The sequence below is a fragment of the Podarcis gaigeae genome, assembly GCF_964106915.1.
Source record: "Podarcis gaigeae genome assembly, chromosome: 1".
NCBI classification, from domain to species: domain Eukaryota; kingdom Metazoa; phylum Chordata; class Lepidosauria; order Squamata; family Lacertidae; genus Podarcis; species Podarcis gaigeae.
This window is the reverse complement of record NC_139678.1, coordinates 36,574,584-36,586,766: the sequence shown is the minus strand read 5'-3', so window position 1 is coordinate 36,586,766 and position 12,183 is coordinate 36,574,584. Positions and strand designations below refer to the sequence as shown.

General features: G+C 44.2%; 1 long non-coding RNA gene across 1 annotated transcript; it reads left to right on the top strand.

Annotated features, from left to right (window-relative positions):
- The first annotated feature begins 224 nt into the window (after nt 1-224).
- LOC310846769 lies at nt 225-6,580 on the top strand. Its single transcript, XR_014565544.1, has 2 exons — nt 225-526; nt 2,864-6,580. It is a non-coding gene; the product is annotated as an uncharacterized lncRNA (long non-coding RNA).
- The last annotated feature ends 5,603 nt before the right edge of the window (nt 6,581-12,183 follow it).

The following is a 12,183-nucleotide window of genomic DNA, read 5'->3' as shown; positions in this document are numbered from 1 at the left end:
GATGAGAATGGGGTTTCTTTCAGGTAATTCACATTTGGCTCACTTAACACTATTATTTAGTGGGTTCACCCGATATACAGAGTGTATAAGAGTATACACATGTTTTAATATATGCATGTGCACACACTCACCATGTCTGCATACTACGCAATGCAACAGTTGGCTCCCATTTCTGACCACACGCCAGCTCCCTGGGATCCTGGGTGCCCCAGCACTCACACAATTCCTCATGAAGGGGATGGGCACCCACAAATTGCAGCACCAGGGCCATGCACACTGCACGGCACCCACAGCCCCAGGCTCCTACAGTTGTGGGGCCAAGCTTTGCCAATGTAGCTGAGAACCTAGTATTTATTGGGATTTCCTGCTATCCAGCAACCTGCCTTGTAGCTGTGGCCTGTCATTCAAGTGCATGTAGAATCACACAGAGATGTATTGAATTCCTACAACACAGAATATTAGCACTATTATTATTGTCCAGGTCTGGAAGGACTATACCAGCGCATCCAACATCCTCTTTAATCCAGTTCCTGTCTCTCTGCTTGTAGGTAAAGGTAAAAATGGACCCCTAGATGATTAAGTCCAGTCAAAGGCGGCTATAGGGTTGTGGCACATATCTCGCTTTCAGGCCGAGGGAGCCGGTGTTTGTCCACAGACAGCTTTCCGGGTCAGGTGGCCAGCATGACTAAACCACTTCTGGCATAATGGAACACCGTGACGGAAACCAGAGTGCATGGAAACACCATTTACCTTCCAGCCACAATGGTACCCATTTATCTACTCACACTGGTGTGCTTTCGAACTGCTAGGTTGGCAGGAGCTGGGACAGAGCAACGGGAGCTCACCCTGTCGTGCGGGTTTGAACCACTGACCTTCTGATCGGCAAGCCCAGGAGGCTCAGTGGTTTAGACCACAGCACCACACATGCTTATATACACACTCTGCTTATATATGCCTCTGCTACTACATCCTCCAGACAATCAGCAACAAATATCTCTTTTGTGACATTAAAAAAGAAAGAATGAAAACAAATGGCCTTTCAGACTAACTACTTTTTGGACTTCCCAAAGACTGTGGCTTCCTCCACAATGGCATTTGTTCCACCACTTCCTCCCAGGGACACTCTGAATCAGAGCAAACATCAGTCGGGTTTTCTGACTGACGTTTGCTCTGATTCAGCAGCAAAAAGCAGGTTTTCCCAGGGTGGGGGACCTGTCCCTAGAAAGCATGGGGCAAGCAGAAAACCTCTCAGGCCCGTGCTTCCTAGAGGCTGAACAAGCAAACTGTGGGCAAGCCCTGTATTAGGGGCTGAGATACAGGTGTATGCAAGTGATGACCTATGTCATCCCACAAGGGGAGGCAGAGCTGAGGGGCCCAAAAATCAGAACAGGAACACACAAAAGCCACAAGTTATTTAGTTATTTATTTATTAAATTTATATCCTGAAAGGAGTCCAGGGCAACATGCAAGGTCCTACCCAAACAGGAAGCTTTTGCAGCACTTCCTGTCCAGGAGCACCCAATAAACAGCTTGAGTGGTGGGAGGTGTCCAGAACCTAAGAGTCTGCTGCCACAAAAATGTTCCAAGGCTACGGTTATGATAGTTCAACTCATAGGAAGCTGCAAACAGGAGCAAAAGGTCCCTTTTTTTAGCAGTTCTCAACAGAGTTCCTGGTTTGTAGTATCTTTGGTGTCTGGTATAAAAGACCAGCCTGGCTTTTGTCCTATTCGCAAGAGTTTCCACCTATAGTGAATCTGTTATTATCACAAACTGCCCCTCAAGACTGAATAACTTTCAGTCTTGCAGGATGTTATGGTTTTTGTTGTTTTTTACCCATCTCTCTCACCATGAAATCTGCGGGTCAAAGAGTTTTTTATGGATTGGATCTAGTGACAACTGGAAAGTAAGCAGCTCCATGTCCATTTTTACATAACCACAGGTAAGTTGTTTTCCTTTACAACATCAATAAAGCTATATACCAAACAGGAAGGGAGCTCAACTGAGTGAAAATAGTAAATCTGAATATCATATGGAAGAAGATTATAACAAGCTCAACATGGGTGCTACATTATTACTCTCTTCACATTTGCTTACCATGATTACACTTGAGGCAAAGTCCTCTCTCACACACACACAAAACACAGGTGTTTATTTCTAGGCTACAGACATGAATTTTATTTTATTTATTTACTAATTACATACCTGTCCTGTAACAAGACTTCTGTGGGTGGTTCACAAAATAATGTGCAAGTGTGCGTGCGTGTATAAAATCAAAAGATAGCATGAATATACAGTAGAAAACAATAAAAAATAACAATAAAAGACTGAATTTAAAGCAAATTAAAAACAATTTAAAACTCAATATAATTATTTCAAACAACCCGTGTACAACAGCTGAGTGTTCATTTCTTTTTCTACCCCAACGTTTGGCACAACAAACTAAAACCAACACTGCGTAAAATGAATGCACATACAAAAAACAAGCTGCTATTAAAATTAACATTTACAATCAAGTATCTAGGAGCAGAGGGACGTGTGTGGCTCTGTGGGTTAAACCACAGAGCCTAAGACTTGCCGATCAGAAGGTCAGCGGTTTGAATCCCCGCGATGGGGTGAGCTTCCGTTGCTCGGTCCCTGCTCCTGCCAACCTAGCAGGTCGAAAGCACATCAAAGTGCAAGTAGATAAATAGGTATTGCTCCGGCGGGAAGGTAAACGGCATTTCCGTGCACTGCTCTGTTTCGCCAGAAGCGGTTTAGTCATGCTGGCCACATGACCCAGAAGCTGTAAGCCGGCTCCCTCGGCCAATAAAGCGAGATGAGTGCCGCAACCCCAGAGTCGGTTATGACTGGACCTAATGGTCAGGGGTCCCTTTACCTTTACCTATCTAGGAGCAGGACACTGTTTACCTGGCACCCAGTTATATAATGTGGGTGTCGCCCCACACAGAAGTTCTTGTCTCCAATATTTGCTTGTGTACCTTCCAGAGGGTTGAGGCACCTTGGGTGCTGATGATCTCTGAAGACCAAAAAATGGTTTAGATGGACTTTACAGTGAAGCAGATGAAGGGAGCAGTCCCCACACCTGACCTAGACGCATTCATTGAACACTGATGCCTGAACAGGGCAAGAGTAGTTAGAAGAGGATGGAAGAAGCCGAAACAAATGTTAGCATCATGAGAGAATTAATACACTGCTGCTATGAATAAGTTTCTACTCTGGCTGAACAGGAACAAAAATGGGTGCTGCTGCCATAAGTATTCTGTTCCACATACATTTTTGGGGATCAGCACACTTCCCATAAGTAACTTGTCACATTCACTTTGATGACTCAAAAGCTATCCTGCCTTCCCACTGCATCTTCTGCAAAGCCTCACCTTCTTATGTATCTCCATCTCACTGCACTTGGATTTTCTCCAAATGTCGAACGAGACATATGCCCCTCAGGATGCTAAATCTCTGAGGCTAAATTGTCAGAAAATCTTATGCCATTGTGTGGGAAATCATATGTTTGCCAACTACGTGAAGCAACATCCTCTTAATGGCTCTGAAGATTTAATTAAGTTGTGCCTGTTTAAAGAGACATCCTACTGTGTGCTTTTAAAGAAAAACACATTAATGTTGGTGGGGTTGGATTCCCCCCCTCCTCCCTCAGTGACACCAAAGATCACCTGTAACCTGAGCTGACTCAGTTAAGTTTCCCAACAAGGAGAAAGGCCAGCAAACAAGGAGCAAAGAGATGGTGTCGGTTTCAGTGACAAAGTTCTGCATAGTTAGAAAAAGACAACTTGGAACAATTTCAAAACATAGGCAGATAAATGACTCCTATGAAAAGGAAGTGTGTAACGTGCTGTGACCTGTACACAATGCTTTCCCTCTTTGCTTTTCAAGATAGAATCCCCCTTCTTTCCCCTCAACGAAAACAACTTCTTATGCCTACTATTAAGGACATTATTAGAAGCAGGTAAGCATTTTGTCTACATTTCAAAACAGCATGCCATAACAATCACAACATTTTGCTGGTGATAGGCTCAGTCCCAATAATGCCATAAATCCAACATTTTTAGGGAATGTGCACAAGTAAAACAAAGTTTTGAGGTGGGGAAATAGATTCATTTAATGCAGTTAATTTATTCAGTCAGTTAGTCAGTCACAGAGGCGACTACTTCAATTTTAAGAATACAATACAATTTAAAATCAACAACACTAAATTCTATTGACATGGGGGAAATACTCTAAAGTGACAACTTTAAAAAATGAATGAGCCTTTGGATCTCGGTTTCCAGCTCTTTCTTGGCAAGCTCTTTTATAAACTTTTATGTATATGTACATGCATTATCTAAATGCATTATCTAATATGTACTTGCATTATCTTATGCACATGCATTTCTAAAAGCTGCATTTCTGCTCCACCCCAAAGTAAACTATAAGACAGCCACACTATGTGGTGGCCTGTATACAAGATTGACCTATTTATAAGGTCTTCCCCTCACAAATAAGGAGGAATGATTGCATGAATAAAGCCATCATGGGAGGAACACATTAGGAGAGGAATTCAGCATCAGGCTAAGTCAATCGTTCCACCAGGGCAAGCATTTTGGCTTGCCAGAAGGACCGATTCCCCTCTTCTCCCTCTGCACACTGTTTTGGGACTTCATCTGGCCTCCCAAGCCAAGGGGGATGCACACAGGGGAGAAGAAAAGCCCTATGGCGCAAACAGAATTCCTTGTGCAGGACTCATTGGGTGAATCCCACCCTAGGTCTTCTTCTTCCCACACAACGATGGGAAGACCTAGCCCCACCTCACTGGCAAATCCTTATGCTTTACCCTAACCCTTCCACACATTGTAGGATAAGCGTTAGTGGCAAGGAGTCTACTCTACTCACTGCTGGCATGATCAGGGGTCTAAATTGAATGGAGAGCCTCCACTATTACAGCAGATTCTTTGCTGTAGACATTGACCCTCTGATCAGTGGTGGGTTGGGGGTGGGGCAGGGCAGGGCAGGGCAGAGCATGTAGACATGACAAATGGTGCCAGGCAAACCAGCATGTCATGGCATTCTAAGCACATAAGGGAAACCGTATAGAGCAACAATCACGTATTAATTACTTCCGGTGCAGTACACTCAGCCAACCCGATGTACCTCAGTGGAAGCCTACCAGGATGTGTTTGAACCAGGTCTCGGAAGCCTTTAAAAATGGAGTTTGGTGCCATCCCATGTCCCTGGCGTATCCAAATGTGTTACTCTCATTGTTCACAGCAGGGTTTCATTGACTGATCAGTTCTTCCCAGTGTTTACCGTGGTGCGGTAAGTTGTCCATATGCACTAAAAAACTGGAAATGTGATGTGTAGTGAGTTAATCTAAAGCATTTGTACTGTGCTCTCAAATTTAGTCTACCCCCCCCCCCACATTTTTACACTCCTTCAGGGTCACAAGAAACATGTTTTTCTCTAAGACGATCCCCCCTTTTTTACATTGAAGAAAGACTATAAAGGCATCAAAACTACATTTTTCCTCACCAGCTTATCAGAGAACCATAAAATTATGCAAAAATTGCATATACCATTATCTGCAAGGATATATTTTTCATTAACTCTGACAGTGGCATACAAGCTCTAGTTCTGAGAAGTGTAGTGATATATCCATTGTCTTCTCTCTCTTTTTTTAAGGCTGGGAATGAACTGAAAACTTTTCTAAAAATCTGGTAAGCAATAAGTATAGTTTTCTAATACCATTAGATGCTGTTTTAAAGATCCCAGTTTTCAAGTGAATGCAGCACTTATAAAAAGTGTCATAGATTGACAGCCTTTGAGCATGAAGTTTTCTGTTTATCTTCACTATAGAAACAGAATGTGTATGCTTACACTATATTGGTCTGCTAACACTTCAGCAAATCACTATCACAAGGCCACTAGAATGGCCTTGTGGTTTGACCTTTATTAACGTCCCTAAGCACACACACACACACACACACACACACACACACAATTTAAGCCTGTAGGCCAGAGACACCATTGATCTGATCTGTGTCCGAAGACATCTTGTAAGTCCAAGGTCCATCCATCGATAACGCTTAGAAGCTGCTGTTTATGCACTGTTCCTAGCTTTGACACTATGCATGTACTTTACAATTATTGAGCAGTTAGAAATCGTGCCTTATAACTGATATGAAACACAACATGCATTCACTGTTCAGAACATATACAATGAAATTTGGATAAGCATGGTTACAAGTTGCTCACCTGTATCTTATAATGAACTGCTGGCTAGAAATTTACAAATGAATTCCTAAGATGACAGGCAGAGTTTAAGTGGTGCTTGAATGCCATTTTTTAAAATGTTCAGATCCAGGTGTAACTTTCAAATGCACGCTAGCCTTTAAAATTGCAGGACCACAGGATTCAAAAATGCCCAAAGCCCATATAATATAATAATAATAATTATGTTTATATGTTTTCACCACCAGCAAGTGGAGCACTTAAAATAAAATAGAATAATGGCCATAGCACTTTATACTGGAATGACACGTGGGACCAATTACACTAAAATGTAAACCAACATAAAATCTATTTAAACCAATAAGAGGGGGAAAGCGAGAGAAAGGGAAAGATATACCCAAAAAACAAAAAAACCACCACCCCTAACACTGAGCTCCCTAAGGCATCTGGTGATTAAGAGTGTTTCAGGTTTCTGGATGTGAAGAGGGGAAAGCCAAGATAAGTTCATCAGGAGCAAAAGGCCACTCGCCCAGCTGCTCTTTTGTTCATGTGGCATGAGGGTTGAGCAGTTGACTGGACCAAGCGTTAGGCTCAGGCCTTGCACAACCCAGCCAATCAGAATGAAGCCTGGCATATATAAGGTGGCCATATGTTCCTGACGAGCCACAGCAGAGAAAGAATCTCCTGGTACCAGACAAGAACAAACAGGCATGGCCCTGTGACGGGCATAACTTGCCCAGCCCTTAGCAGAAGCATAAACATTGGTGGGAAGCACCATATACCTTTCAGGAACTCTCTTCGTATTTGCAGCCTTCCAAGGAGCTGTAGAACCCCTGTACACCATAGAATATTCAGGGTCATATTTTATGACCTGCATAGTCAACCTTTGCAGGGCTGCCTCACAAAAAAAGGAGTGGGCTATTAGAGCATGGCTGTTTCATTCTCCTCACGTTGGGAAGAGGGATTGATTGTTAAACCACTGGGAATTGTAGCTCTGTAAAGAAAATGAGGGTCTTCTAGCTTTCAGCACTCATAACTAACTAGGTAAAGGTAAAGGGACCCCTGACCATTAGGTCCAGTCATGGCCGACTCTGGGGTTGTGGCGCTCATCTCGCTTTACTGGCCGAGGGAGCCGGCGTACAGCTTCCGGGTCATGTGGCCAGCATGACTAAGCCGCTTCTGGCAAACCAGAGTAGCACACGGAAATGCCGTTTACCTTCCCGCCAGAGCGGTACCTATTTATCTACTTGCACTTTGACGTAAAGCTCCCAAAATTCTCTGGGGTACGCAATGACTGTTCAAAGTGGTATCATAGTGCTTTAACTGTATGGTATGAATGTGGCCTCGGGTTCTTTACATGGCTCTTGAATTCTAGCCTGATGGCTTGCCTGCGTACTTGATGGGATAGCATCCACACATAAATTGAGACCAGGAAACATGGGGGGGGGGAGAGACGTTATATGGGCCCTCTGCTCTCAGTCAGGGTAGGCCAAGGCTGGGGAATCTGTGCCTCCAACTCCAGTGCTGTTGGACTCCAACTCCCATGAGCCCCAGCCAGCATGGCCAATGATCAGAGACAAAGAAAGCTGCAGCTCAACAACATCTGAAGGGCCGCAGTCTCCTCATCTATGGCATATATAATCCTGAGCTGGATGGATGGATGGTCTGACTCGGGATAAAGGTGCTCTTCATCCCTCTTCCTGTCTTATCTGCAATACCGAAAGGGTGCAGGCAACATGGGTGTATAGGGAGCCTCTGCTTTGGGTATTTAAATAGTTTTGGCCAGTCCTGATCTGAGTTCACATATTACTAAGATAATAAATAGATGCTTCATGAGCTGTGCGGCCAAAAATAACAGCCTGGCATCTCTTCCTTCTCCTTCTCCTTCTCTCTCTCTCTCTCTCTCTCTCTCTCTCTGTTACTGCCTGATAAAACAGAGTGTGATGACGCCATGTTTCATGTTCTGTTTTATCAGGTAGTACCATGCCGTATAACATCTACTTGTTCTCTTAGTCGTATGTGAAGCAGGTCCCAAATAGCACCAGGGCTGGAAATGGTCCAAGCACTTGGGCTATTGTGATTATCCGGGGGGAAGGGGCCATATCTGAACTACCATGTCCATTTCTGCCTGTAAGTCATGGAAGCATTTGTATATAGATCTTTGATGTGCATTAAAGCCTTTTTTCCTAGACACTGTGTTATCCCTCATTAAAAAAAATTCTGGGCTCCTGCAAATGTACTTGCAAGTGCATTGGCAGGAATAATTTCCACCTATGCAAAAAAGATGTCACTTAAGAGAACAAGTTCCCATTAAGGCAAAATCTCCTGTGTTGCTCCTGTCATTCTAGTTGAGGAGGAAAAGCTGGTGCCGTCTTCAACCAAGGAAAATGTTTTCTTGACTGTAACACTGAGCAGCACACAACAAAACCTGCTTATCTGGTGAGATGACAAGGGTATTGCCTCCCACGCAGTTCTGTCCAGGCATTTGATGCGCTTTTTTTCTCCATTATTTTAGTAGCCCGCAATTACATTCCTTGCCAGTCATAAGGATCAAACTGAGCTGTGTTCTTCGTTTCGTAAGGTGGGATAATCAGATGTGAGGTCTTGATGAGCTGAAGATCTTTTAGTCTATTCTCAGATTAATATGGTAATAATCATGGGATGTGAACCTGAACAGAATCGTATTATCTCCCACGAATGCAGATTGCTTTATGTTAAGTTAGATTGTTAAGAGATTTGTCATCAACTTTTCTTTCAGCCACCTGCAAGCTCTCTAGAGTTGTGTCTGCTTTATTACACAACCTTGCATCAGTACTCGCAGATCCCCTGGCTAGGGAGGCAAAATTTGATTGCAGAATGTATCCATCTCCCAGCATCCATAACTTCCCTTTCCATTGTCATTTCTAAGGAAAGTGTTACCACAGGGCTCCCAAGCCTACCGGTTTGTTTATTCCTTCCTAATGGGTCACTCAAACAACACGTCTGGTGAAGAGTTGATTTTCAATTTTGAATGAAATAAGGATTGTGGACCAGGTTGTCAAACGAAAGCAAGGCAGGGACACAACCAAGAGCCAGAGTAACAGGCTCTTCATCTTTTGCTATTTGCTTCTATTGCAACACTTGCTACCTTCGTTTTTTAAAGAACTAATTCTACGGGATGTCCAAAGGCATGACGTAATCTTAAGTAGCAAGTGCTGACTCCTTTGCACAGTATCCTCCTGTGAAGATTCAGCAGGACCAAGTCCTTGATGGATCTGACAGATTTTGATTGTCTTCATGCCGATAAGAAAATGCATGCCCAGATGCATTAAAAGGGAGCGAGTCGCACAAAAGATGGACCCCTGTAGCTATTCCATAAATGCTGCAGGAAGTGATTTGATGCAACTGTTTAAAGGGGAGAACGTGAGAGTGGGTTGCATATGTGGAAGAAAACCACAACAAGGATTTCTGGCAAACCAACTGCTGGAAGTGCCACATGCTTGTCAGTGAACATCTTGGATCTTGTCTGCACTTCACAATTCAACCGTTTTTGAATGGACCTTTCCAAGCGCCATGATTAGAGGTGCTGGCAAAGCTTGCTGAGTGTGGCAGACGAGCTTTGGAGACTTGCTAAACTCCCCTCATTGTGCATGTCCTAAAACAATACACAAACTGAAACATGGCTATCCTTTGAAATTCACTATTCTCTGCATTTTGTGATGCCATTTTCAATTTTTTAAAGAATGTGTACCTTAGGAGGAAAATGTACCTAATAATGCATATATTTGTGAAAATCATATACAAAAGTGCATTGAACGTGGGGAAATTGTTTGCAAAAATGTGTATATTTGGCAAAATTGCAGACAAACCTATATTAGGAGAAATGTGGCTAAAAATGCTGAGAATTTTTTTGTGAAGGCTTTTTATAAGATCACAAACTGATATGGAAATGGTGTGTGTTAGGAATGTAAATAAATGAGGAACTCTGAGAAACCAAAATGGACAGATTTGTTTGCCCTTAGCTCTTGTTCCAAGTCAGCCAGACTTCTTGATCCCCCAGTCAGCTTTCCCTATCCTTTAAGAATCTCACTTAATAGTCCAAGAGAAGCAATGAAGCTCTAGCTGGGAGAAGAGAGGCTAGAGATCTTTTTCCCTCTCTTTAACCTCTCCAGCACACTTCATGTAAGAAAAAAAGTGCAACTCTCAACAGTCACCAGGGTTTTCTGCTTTTCCGCACTAGCAGTGCACCGAAAAGACAAGGGGGTAAAGAAAAGTCTCCATCTTTCCCTCCTCTCGTCTTACAGCCAGAGCACTACCATTGCTGACGCTAACCAGCAAGTGGTGCTTTTGAAAGGGAAGTGTGGGGGGTCAAAGGGCTGGCTGGATGGTGAGGTTTGTGAAAGAGAGGTTAGGCTCTGGAAAATAAGCCAAGTTCTTGCTGGGAGTTTTGGAAATAAAGGTAAAAGTAAAGGGACCCCTGACCAGTTGCAGATGACTCTGGGGTTGCAGCGCCCATCTCGCTTTACTGGCCGAGGGAGCCGGCATAAAGCTTCCAGGTCATATGGCCAGCATAACTAAGCCGCTTCTGGAGAACCAGAGCAGCGCACAGAAACGCCGTTTACCTTCCTGCCGGAGCGGTATCTATTTATCTACTTGCACTTTGTGCTTTTGAACTGCTGGGTTGGCAGGAGCAGGGACCAAGCAACAGGAGCTCACCCTGTTGTGGGGATTTGAACCGCTAACCTTCCGATTGGCAAGCCCTAGGCTCTGTGGTTTAACCCACAGCGCCACCCGTGTCCACATTTCCATTTGCCCTGCTGCTTTCCCTCGGAGAAACCTGCAATTTTGCACTAAATCGGAACAAACAGCAATCGGGTTTTCCATGGATTGCCATTTCATAGAATTATAGAATTGTTGAATTGGAATTTGTTCTTATTTAGCACCAAAGAGTGGGCTTTCCTGGGGAAAGCAGCAGGGAAAAGGGAAAACCACTCAGAACTGTGCCTGGAAAGCATGGGGAAAACAGAAAACTGCTTGCACATGTGTTTTCTAGGCAGCAGAGGTGGGGAACATTTTTCAGGCCAAGGGCCTTGTTCCCTTCTGGGAAACATTTTGAGGACCACATGTTGGTGGTGAAGGGGCCAGCGGCAAAGGTGCACAGAGTAATGAATGCAATTTTTGCCTTTGCTGTTTTTGTTGTTTAGTCGTGTCCGACTCTTCGTGACCCCATGGACCAGAGCACGCCAGGCACTTCTGTCTTCCACTGCCTCCCGCAGTTTGGTCAAACTCATGTTCTAGCTTTGAGAACACTGTCCAACCATCTCGTCCTCTGTCGTCCCCTTCTCCTTGTGCCTTCAATATTTCCCAGCACCAGGGTCTTTTCCAAGGAGTCCTCTCTTCCCATGAGGTGGCCAAAGTATTGGAGCCTTAGCTTCACGATCTGTCCTTCCAGTGAGCACTCAGGGCTGATTTCCTTCAGTATGGATAGGTTTGATCTTCTTGCAGTCCATGGGACTCTCAAGAGTCTCCTCCAGCACCAGAATTCAAAAGCATCCATTCTTCAGCGATCAACCTTCTTTCATTCCTTGAAGAAGGTAACAGTGGTTGCCCAGACCTCGTTGCTGGCTGTGAAGGGGGGCCCGTGCTTCAGGGCCTCCAAAATGTAGGTCTGCCACTGAGGGTGGAGAGCAAGGAGCCCCAAAGTAGGTGGAGCCAGAGCCAATGCCAAACCGAGTCAAGTGATTCTATGTTCCACTCCCCACCCACCCCCACTGAGCTCTACAACAGCAACGCTGAAGCTGAGGAGGAGGGAACTGACAGCCACAACGGCCCTCTGGACTGGTTGTATGTGAGAGAACAGGTGTGCCTAATGGACCAGCCTCCACCGCCCTCATGCCTAGGTTTAGGAATCCCAATAATTCTCAGTAACATGACAATACCACAGATATCAGGGTTCTTTGCAGAAAGTCTTAGAAGAGCTTCAGG